Source organism: Rattus norvegicus, chromosome 13 (genome assembly GCF_036323735.1).
Source record: "Rattus norvegicus strain BN/NHsdMcwi chromosome 13, GRCr8, whole genome shotgun sequence".
NCBI classification, from domain to species: domain Eukaryota; kingdom Metazoa; phylum Chordata; class Mammalia; order Rodentia; family Muridae; genus Rattus; species Rattus norvegicus.
The window spans coordinates 69,778,576-69,789,036 of NC_086031.1; the positions used below are offsets into that span (position 1 = coordinate 69,778,576).

At 51.0% G+C, this 10,461-nt stretch overlaps 1 long non-coding RNA gene across 1 annotated transcript; it reads right to left on the reverse strand.

The window, feature by feature from the left end:
• Positions 1–4,314: 4,314 nt before the first annotated feature.
• Positions 4,315–10,250, reverse strand: LOC134481572 (uncharacterized). Its single transcript, XR_010057228.1, has 2 exons — positions 9,356–10,250; positions 4,315–9,193 (listed from the first exon to the last, which is right to left on the reverse strand). It is a non-coding gene; the product is annotated as an uncharacterized LOC134481572 (long non-coding RNA).
• Between the last annotated feature and the right edge of the window lie 211 nt (positions 10,251–10,461).

Consider the following 10,461-nt stretch of genomic DNA (forward strand, 5'->3'; position numbering starts at 1 on the left):
TGTTTCCCTTGTCTCTAAGATAGAAAATCTAGGCACTAGAGAGACAACTCGGCAGTTAAGGGCCCTGACTGCTCTTCCAGAGGACCCAGGTTCAATTCCTAGCACCCACATGGTGGCTCACACCCATCTAACTCTAGCTCCAGGGGATCTGATACCCTCTTCTGTCTGCACTGCCATGTGGTGTCAGACCTAAGTGCAGGCAAAACACCCATACACACAAAATGAAGTCATTTATAAAATTAATGATCAAATATAAAATCTCAAAGGCGGTCACCTTCTGGGATTGGCCTACAGGTGGGGAAACGACCTGAAAAAGACTTGAGCACGGCTCCCAGCTTCTAAGTGTTCAGAAATGCTCCCTACCGTTAGGTCTCAAACCTGGGACAAATAGCTAACTGGGTGCCTGTTAGTATGAACAGATGCTGCCCATAAGTGTCTCCCAGCATCCCTCTGTCCTTGCCTGTTACAGGGTCCTACTGGCTGGCATACTCCTCCCCCTTCTCTAAAGTTTTCCAACCCAAGGACTAGGCTGCCCCTCTCTCAGCTTCTCAATCCAGCCATTTTGGCTACACCAGTGATTTTTCCTCTTTTCCCCTTTTGCTTCCTCGGTCTCCTGGTCTCTTGGTGCTCCTATCTCCCCTCACCCATTTCTTCCCATGGACCAGCTCAGGGTCACGTTCACTCTGGACTCTCTTGGATGTCTCTGCCTCTGGCTTTGCTCTTCATCTAAATCTACAGCAAACTTTTCCCTCCATCATACCCAGAAACAGTCATGTGCCTGTGGCCTCTTCTTTTCATCTACCTACCACTGCTTCCACCTCCATCAATATCCATCTGGGTCCACAGCAGACCTTTCCCTCCGTGACTCAGACCACACCCAGTTCACTTTGCTGCAGAGGCCAAGGATTCCTCCCAAGGATCTATGGGCTCCTGGCCAGCCTGCCCACCAGACATGCCCAGGCATGTCTGCCTCGCCCATAATGGACACTAGACTCTTCCCAATATGCACTAGACTCTTGAAAATATGCAAAGACACACAGACAGAAAAACATCACAACAGTCTCGACACTTTCTGCCCCCTGCTGACCCCTCCTGAAGGGTGTAACCATCACCAGACCCTCAGCTAGAAGACCAAAGTGCAGAAGAAACTGGTCCCAACAGGGATGGCCAAAACGTGTGAGACTTTCGGGGTCTCTGAGGCTGTCAGGGTCCCCCGGAAATGTCATCACTAAGAGCCAAAGAGCTACAGGAAATGAACTAAAGCCAAGTAAACTGTGTGTAGGGGGTGGGGTGGGGGGTGGAATAGCGGGGGAAGATGGGTATGGTGGTGTAAATCAGATACTTGGACGGAATAGACAGTTGGGTCACTGCGAGTCTCAGGCCATCTTGGTCTACATAAATTCCAGGCCAGCCTGGTCTACATAGTAAGACTCTTATCTCAAGAGAGAAAAAAATCTTGTCGGGGGACACAAGGGCTTGGGGGAGGTGACAAGGTCAAATAGGTACAACACAGCAGCTTCCCCCTGTTTCCTGCACACAGCCCAAATGGAAATCTTACTGCATCACTACAAAGACAGAAGAAAATGCGAGACACAGTTTCCGAACCTGTGGTTTGGATGGCGGTTGGCCAAGTGGAGTGTCCTTTCAGGAGTCTCTGATCTCCTGGGGAATCACTTTGCTCACTGAGTGCTGGGGCCTTTAGACAGTCTCTGCCCCCTTGCACGTCTGTTGGCACACAGGGCAGAGGGTATAGGGAATGCTAGGAGTCGCGTGCCCTTAATTCATGCATGGGGTATCGACCGTGAGGTGGGAGGGCATCTGAGGTGGGAGGGCATCGTAAGGGTGCGGTTCTCATGAGGCACAGACCAGTGAGGGGACACATGAAAGGTGTGGAGAAGGAGGGCCTAAAGTACCAAACAAAGGGGCTCCTCCCTCAGCCCGGAGCCCATCTGTGTCCTACAGGAGAAGAAACCTGCTGTCTCCCCTACAGGATGGGGACAAGGGGGGAAAGCACTGGAACTTGTTTCAAGGTGGTGACCAAGAATGGAGAGGTGGGAAAAGAGAAACAGAGCTCAGTATCTCCAGAGAGGGAGCCGAGGACTCTGACCTAGGCAGACTGTAAAAACACCTTCTCCTCCCTCTTGCTACTTCCACTGAACTTCACTCCTCCATCCACAGAAGACCGACCAACCAACCAGCAAGCGAGCAAAAGTCCGCACGTCAGAGGTGACCCGAGGCGTGCAGCCCATCCCTGCCCTGGTTTCCTTTCTATTGCTATGATAAACATAACATGAAACCTGGGGGAGGGAAGGGTTTATTTGGTTTTCACTTCCACATCGCGGTGCATCATTGAGGGAGGTTGGAGCAGGAACCTGGAAGCAGAAACTGAAGCAGAGGCCACTGAGAAACTTTGCTTACTGGCTTGCTCTCTCAGCTAATGTCTTATACTTCCGAGGACCACCTGCCCGGGGTGGCCGTGGTAACCCACGGCGGACTGAGCTCTCCCACATTAATGAAGAAAACAAGACTTGCCTACAGGCCAGTCTGACGGAGTCGTCGTCTTACTGAGGGTCCCTCTTCCCAGATTACCCTAGTTTGTGCCGAATTGACAACAAACAAACAAACACACACCCTAGCCAGCACATAGGGAGAGCTTTATATTCTGTGAATGCTCAGATTTTTTTCTTTCCAGATCCAGCAAATCAGAACGTCAGAAGGTGGGTAGAATTTTTTTAAGTTTTGGGGATTGTTTTTATTTTTAAATTCCCAAGTGATTCTAAGCACACACCCAGTGGAGTCCCAGTGAAGCAGGCATTTTTGGTCCCCTTAAGAGGGTGTCCTTCTGGTGCCTGTGGTAGAGATAGAACCCTTCCCTTTAGGCTTTGCTCCTGGTGTTCGGTTGACCCACAACAAAGTTTCTTTCCCCTTCCTGAACAGCTTTTGGCTTTCTTTTTTCCTAAGTTGAAACATCGCTTCCTCTGGAAAAAAAAATGCCTCAAGTTCCCCAAATCTGAGGTATAATTCCTCCTGTAGTGTGTGTGTCTGTCAGGGCTGTGGTCACCTTAGCCATACACACAGGCTGAAAAGATTGAGTAACTGACTCTTGCTCCCATTATAACGTGTTTCTTTGTAGAACTGTCTCTCTCACCTAGAAATTGGAATGAGCCCAATTCTAAAATTTAGATTGACATGGTGTTTGTCTCTGTGAAATGATTAAGGGGTTCAGAGTCAGTGGGCGGGGGATCTAGGAGTCGTTGGTATCCAGACAATGCCCTTCTCAGGAGAAGGATGAATGGGTCTCTGCTTTCTCCCAGGCAGAGCTTTGCCAGGCCTCGTGAGCCTGAATGTCTCCCCTGGTCTCATGGCTCTAATTCTGCCTCTGTTGTCAGGACAGGGCTGTGAAGGATGAAGGAATTGTCCTTCCGGAAGGTGGAGTAGGCCTTGGTGGGTGTATATGAAGACTCATCCGGGAGCAGCCTCTCAGGCGATGCTGTAGCTGTTGATTTCATGAAGGTCTGAAGGACCGACTGAGGGGGGCGGGCTGGCAAGGTGGCATGCTCCTTGTCTCTAAGTACCAGCTGATTACAACCCCATGATCCCCCAAACACTCAAGCCTCTGAGGCCACCATGAGGCACAAATGAAAAGCTAAGCATCCTCAACACTGAGCCTCAGGACAGTAAGGCCATCCATCACCCTCCTCATGAAGGTCAGTGGTCAGGGACCCCTGGTACTGACCACCACTACCTAGATGTCCATCCACTAATTTGTGCTCCCAAACCGAATCTACTGCCCTCCTTCCCCTTCCTGTCTCCTCCCCTGCCCAGAACACCTCCTGACAGTGACTTCCCCATTTCTATAAATAGCGCACCCACCCTCCCAGTCAGCATCACTCTTCAGTCCTCCCACGCTCCCCAGCCAACCGATGTCTCCTGTCTCTGTGGATGTGTCCTCGCACACCCTTCCACAGCAACCTCCTCCTTGGTCCTTATGCTTCCTTTCTTTCAATGGTCCCCCTCCGCAGCCACTGACAGGGTGGCTTCAGACATGTGTCTTCCTTCTTCCACATTTTCATTGGCTCTCACCCTCAAAGAAGAAAACAGAACCACAGAGTAGCCCCTTAAATGACCTGAACTGCCAAGCCTCTCTCCAGGCTCTGTGTTCTGCTCACATTCTGAAACGTGTGTGTGTGTGTGTGTGTGTGTGTGTGTGTGTGTGTGTGTCTGTGTGTGTGTGTGTGTGTGTGTGTGTATGTGTGTCTGTGTGTCGGAGCATGTCTGTCTGTCTGTCCCTATCTCTGTCTCTGTGTGTGTGTCTTTCTGTATCTCTATCTCTGTGTGCATGTTGGTGCGTGCGTGTGTGTGTGTGTGTGTGTGTATCTCTGTGTTTGTGTCTGTGTCTGTGTCTATCTGTGTGTGTGTTTGTGTGCATGTTTGTCTGTCTGTCTGTCTGTCTGTCTGTGTGCATGCGCAAGGAAATCAGAAGAGGACGTTAGGTGCCCTGCTCTATCACTCTTCATCTTACTCCTTTCAGAAAGAGCCTTTACTGGATGTAGAGTTAATCTGGCAACCAGCAGGCCCCAGTAATTCTCTTGCCTCTGCCCCCAACAGCCCTGGGGTTTTTCCAGGCTCAGGTGCAGCCATTCCCAGCTTTTGATGTGGGCTAGGATCCAAGTTCAGGCGCTCACTCTTGCCTACTGAACCATCACTCCAGCCCTGTGCTGTGCTTCTGTGCCTGTTAGTCTCTCCATTCGAAAGAAATGCATGCCAGCTTTCAAACATCAATGTCCTGCTCAGGCTGAAGAGACGGCATGCGCTCACTCTCCCCCACCCCTCTTGAGACTGGGACCCATGTGTCTCCGCTTGACCTTGAATTTACTGTGTAGCTGACAATGACCTTGAACTTCTGATCCTTCTGTCCCCACATCTCAGATACTGGATTTGCAGACATATGCTACTGTGTCCCGTCTATACAGTGCTGGGGCGTCAAATCCAGCATATGTCATATATGCTAAGCAAGCGCTCTACCTGCTCTCCTGCTGCTCACAGCATCGTTATGCCTGGGGCTTACCTTGCAACCATTTTCTGACCCTCTCCAACAGCACCCCAATCCCCGTGCCACTCATCCTGTTACATCCCCATCAGGCCAGACAGAAGGACAGCCCTCTGGAAAGCACCCAGCTTTTGTCCTCCCTTGGTGACAGTTTAAAAAGTGACCGGCATTTACCAGCTGTGTGAGAATGGGACTATGCCTTCGTCTCTCTGGACCATGCCTTTCCCACTCATGCCTTTCAAGGCGGTTGGCAGGACTAATTGTGACCATCTGTATGTAGTGCAATGCCCAAGTCATAAATACTCAATAAATAGCAGTTAATTAAGGTCACCTCTATACCTACCCGAGGTGGCTCAGATAAGCCAGCTGTGGCATGGAGTAGACACGTGTGAGGGGCCATCATCTACCTATTTAGCTCAATCCATTTTTTCAGCTTCACCTGACCTTAAAGATTTTCTGAGCCTTGGCCTGACCTTCCTCAAGGTGAATGTGACTCTAGCAGTGGGCTCTCCCCACTCACTGCTGTTCCCTCCAGAGCTGACCGGGTCTGGAACCACCACGACACGCTTGCCCTTTCAGGGAGCAGGTTAGGGCACCCCTTCGCCACCATCAGAGTTACAAAATGTTCCCCTAGAGCATCTAACCCAAGCTCTTCAAATGACTAGAGTGGTGGGAGGGAGAAAAAAAAAACCCTGTGGACTTGGTGGATGTTAAATGGTTCTACGTGTGCTAAATCAATCACACTCAGCTTCATCTCGGCCTAATGCGCTCTCCCGGCAGCTCCGTCAGGAATTAGTTCAGAGATTTCCTGCTTCAAGGACAGCAATGGTGACCAGATGGGACCCGAAGACGGATGCCGATACAATGACAAGGCCTATTCGGGGACATCAAGAGGGCTTACTGCACCTCAGGAAGGTACAGCTAAGAATGAGGAGATGCCTGGAAAACCAGCCAGGCAGGGGAGCTTACTTCTGAGTGGACTCTGAGAACAGTACCTTCAAGAAGAGATGCTTCCAGCCCAAGGTCAGCCTGTGCAGCTCCCAAGAAAAGTGTTTGCTGAACACAGACAAGAAGCTGACTGCCAAGAGCTCCAGAGAATTGCAAAGCAGTGGCCTCGTCGTCGGCTAACTGTTCCTCATGCCATGTGAAACCCAAGAGTTTAGAGTCCTTAAAGCCCACCAGAGCCCCCAGTGCTGTGGGAACCACACCAGGGGATGACTGTTTGTCAGGGTAACTTTTCCTCCCCAGCCCCAGAGACTGCACCCATCCTGAAAGTTCTCCGTGGAATAAGACTCCTTCTACACAGTGTGACAGGCACCCAAGCTGGAGCTGTGGATGGGGTTACTGGAACTCCAAGGCTGCTACGAGTACCACCCACAGGTTTCAGCCACCTCCTTTCCTCTACACTTAAACAAGGAAGGGCCCCAACCGTATTCTCTCACTTCCTTTTTCCTTGAGCAGAAAGAGGGCAGCCACATACATTTCCCTCAGAGACTTGCTAACACCTTTGTCTATTGTTCCAGCTCACAGGTTTCCGGGGAGGGGGGCAGGCACGGTACATATGTATATGTGTCCCTGGATGTGGAGATGAGAGGTTGATGTTGGGCACCTCGCTCAATCACTCTCCACCAAATTTACTTTTTAAGATGGGCTCAGTCACGGAATCTGAAGCCCACTAGAGCAGCTTACTGGCTAGCCAGGAAGCCCCAAGTCCTGTTTCTACCTCCCCAGTGCCAGGATTGAAGGCACACGCAAGATGCTCAGCTTTTCTGATGGGTGCTAGGGAGCTAAAGTCAGGTACTCCCGCTTATGTGGCAAGCACTTTACCAGTGAGGCCATGTCCCCAGCCCCCTCTGCGGCTTTCTGAGGACTTTGATTCAGTGTGCCATGCTTTCTTCATTCAGCACTTACGGCTTTGCTCCTACATCCTGCTCTGTCTTCCCTTCCTTGCATCTATCCAGACTCTATAGAAAACACACATGGTAGGGAGGGGGAGGAATCCTAGCACCATCCCCATCCTGCCCAGTCCCTCCTGAGTCTGCAGTGGCTACCTCTTTCCCAGGATCGGCTTCCCTCAAACTTCTCCTTCTTCAACTGGGAGGAAAGCTGGCCATGACATCCCCTGTCCCCTCCTCTCTTGCCTCCCTGCCTCTGCCATCTCACTCCAGGCACACAAAAGGGGACAGAGGCACCAGATGGCCCAGTGCTAAAGGAGGGCTCAGGAAGGCTGCCGCTCACAGAGGCCCTGCTGGGCCTTCAAGCTTGTCCAAGCTGCTGCTGGCCCAGCCACCCAGCTGGCAGAGGAGCAGGGCACAGGGCCAGTCCTCATCACCAGCCCAGCCCAGGAAGGGGGCCATGCATGCCAGCTGAAAAGCAAAGGATGCTACCCACATGTCTGAGCTCCAGGCATCGTGGGCATAGGCCGGGTGACCTGTGGGAGCACAGCTTTCCCATGAGGATGGAGAGGAGCTGCTGGAGCACTACAATGTCTGTGTAACAGAGGGAGTCAGAGGAGGCTGTCAACACACAAAAAGGTGACTTAACGATGAGATGTATGTCAGGGGCTATCATTTATTCATCTTACTGTAATATTCATAATCCTACAGTAGACCGGCAAGGCTGAACCCTATTTTACAAAGTAACCGACCCTCGGAGAGGTTAAGTGGCTCGCTCCATGCATTATACTCAGAGAGCCAGTTGACCCAACTTAAAGTTTCTTTTCCGGGTAATCTAGAGGTTGACAAACTTCTCATCAAGAACCTTCAGGGAAGCTTCAGAGTAGAGAGGGAAGGTTCCAATCCAACCACATGTAAGCACACATCAGTGAGGTCTTTCCACACCATGCTCCCGGGTCTGCCACAGGAGTTCTCTGGGTCCTTTGGGCAGATTCAGTCAACAATACCAAGCCTATAGCAGAAGAAACGATGCTTGTATCCCTCAAAGCCCCAGTTTCCTAGGTCAGGAGAGAAAAATGGAGAGACAAGTGGGATTACATATCTGCAATCCTAGCACTTGGGAGGATCATGAGTTCTAGACCAGCCTGTGCTGCATAGGAGATCCTTTCTCCATAAAAAGCATGCGCGGGGGTGGGGGGGTTGGAAAAAAGAGGAGGAGGTGACATTGGATGCCATCAGAGTGATACTTGGCATGCTGCCAGCGGATTGTAGGTGCCCTGTTGACGTCAGTTCCTCCATTTCCCTCTGGACCCAAGATTCCAGAGTCCACACTCAGGGATCGAAAGGGACTCTCACTCTCCTGTTCCACTGACCTTTGATTTATGCCCTAATAAATCTCTGTGCACCCTGTCCCCAGACCTCCCATAGGGCTACAGGACAAAGTAGGCCACAAGCCAGCGTAGGCTGGGGATTTCCAGGATTAGGACCTCTGCTCTTAGAACTTTCACGGAAAGGGCTGGGAACTGAACTCCACCCACAGCAGGTCAATGTCCACCCAGGCCGAGTTTCTAGAAGCCTGTCCTTTCTTCATACAGTCCCTCCTCTTCCTTCCCTGACCCACCAACAGGCTCATGTCGAGAGCACAGAGACCCAGCTGACCCTAGGACAGGGACAAGCTCAGCTCCGGCTGGAGTTTTTCTACCATGGGAAGACAATGAGAGGCCTCCAGATGCACCCTTCCTTGTAACAGAGCCAATTTAAAGTTATCCCCAGGGTAAACAAGAATCTTTCCTTTTCAGCTTCTAATAAGGAAGAGGGTCTAAGAAATCTGAGCTTCCTTCCCAGAGCACACTCAAGCCTGTTTGCATTCTCCCAAGTAGCGGGCACCATGGGCACGGGGCTGGGAAGGAGGTGGTATTGCCTTCCACACCTCCCCATCCCGAGAAACTGAAAGCAGGGGCCATTGTCTTCATTTTATCAATGAGGACTCTGTCAGTGAGTTGCGGGCCCAGGACTCAGTCCCAGGATCCCACACTAGAGCTTTTTCTACCCTGCAATGGCTGCTTCTGAGACCTATCTGAGGTCTGTTTATCTCTTTCCTGCATTGTTACCGCTGTTCAAAGGGGGCACTATCCAAGCCACCACTGCTGCTCTCCCGGGCTTCTCTAATATCCTCCTAATTGTTCCTCTTGTTCCCAACCTAGGTCCTTACCCCCATCTTCACACCAGCCAGAGACGTCCTTTCCTCCTGAAACACAGAGAAGAAAGTCAAGCTCCTTCAAGCCCATGGCAAACAGACTTTGTGAGCTGGTCCCAGCTTCCACACCGGCCTGTCCTGTGGCCTCCCTTCCCCTCAGTTACACACTCTGGCCACTCTGGCCTCCTCTTCCTCCCCCAAGCCTTCTCTTACCCTTTGTCACTTGCTGTTTCTTCTCTTCCCTTGCCACTTGTATATTAGCTTATTTTATTTCCTTCTCCACATGTATATTTATGTTATTCAGTTACTACATGGCTTTTCGTTTGATTATTTCATCTGTCTTCACCGACCACTGTTGCCACGTGTCACGGGATTGTTTGGCCCCATTCCTCATGGCACCCTTCTTCCTGGAACAAACCGGCCAATGGCAGGTGCTCAGTAATGACCCAGTGGGTGAATAAAGGGACAATGCTTTGGAGACGCAATCGGAAAGCTGAAAGCGTCAGAGACCAGGGGAAGCTGGGCAGTCTGACCTCAGTGTGAAAGGACCTGCGGAGCAGCTGTGGAAGAGGCCACCAGACGTCTGGAGCACAAAGGAGACAGCCAAGGGTTGTCTACGGACAGAAATCTCTTTGAAAATTGAAAGGGTAAAGATAAAAATGTTGGAGCCTGGGGCTGTAGCCCAGTTGATAGGAGTATCTACCTAACGTGTACAAAACCCTGGGTCCAATCCCCGGCACCACATAAACCGTGCGGCGATACCTGTAATCCCAACGCTAGGGAAGGAGGGCCAAAAGTTCAAGGTTGACAACAGATACCTAATGAGGTGAAAGCCAGTTTATGATACACGCAAGCTCATCTTTAGAAAAGTTGGTTCTGGGTAACGGTTATTTTTTAATACCACTCAATGGGGTTCTGCCATGGCTCATCATGAGCAAACATTCAAAGGTCAAGAAAACAGGATGTGGAAAAACAAAAGGAGCTAACTGTTGTGGGCTCACACGAAAGAGGTTCCCCCTGAGCTTGATCTCAGGCACATGGGTTCAGAAGACATTCAAGGAGGCTGCCTACAGAAGAAAACCAAAGAGAAGGGGGAGGGGGGAGGGGGAGGGGGAGGGTGGGGAAGGGGAGGGAGAGAGGAAGGATTGGGAGGGACAAGCATCAGCAATTAGAGCTGGAGAACCCAGTGGTGATGGAGAGGGAACGAACAGCCACTGGTAGAAGACCTTCATGATGAAGATAATCTAGGAAAATCTCCACCAGCCTTCCCAGCATGCACCCTGACTTCAGAGAAGCCACAGCATAGATGCAAGGGGACA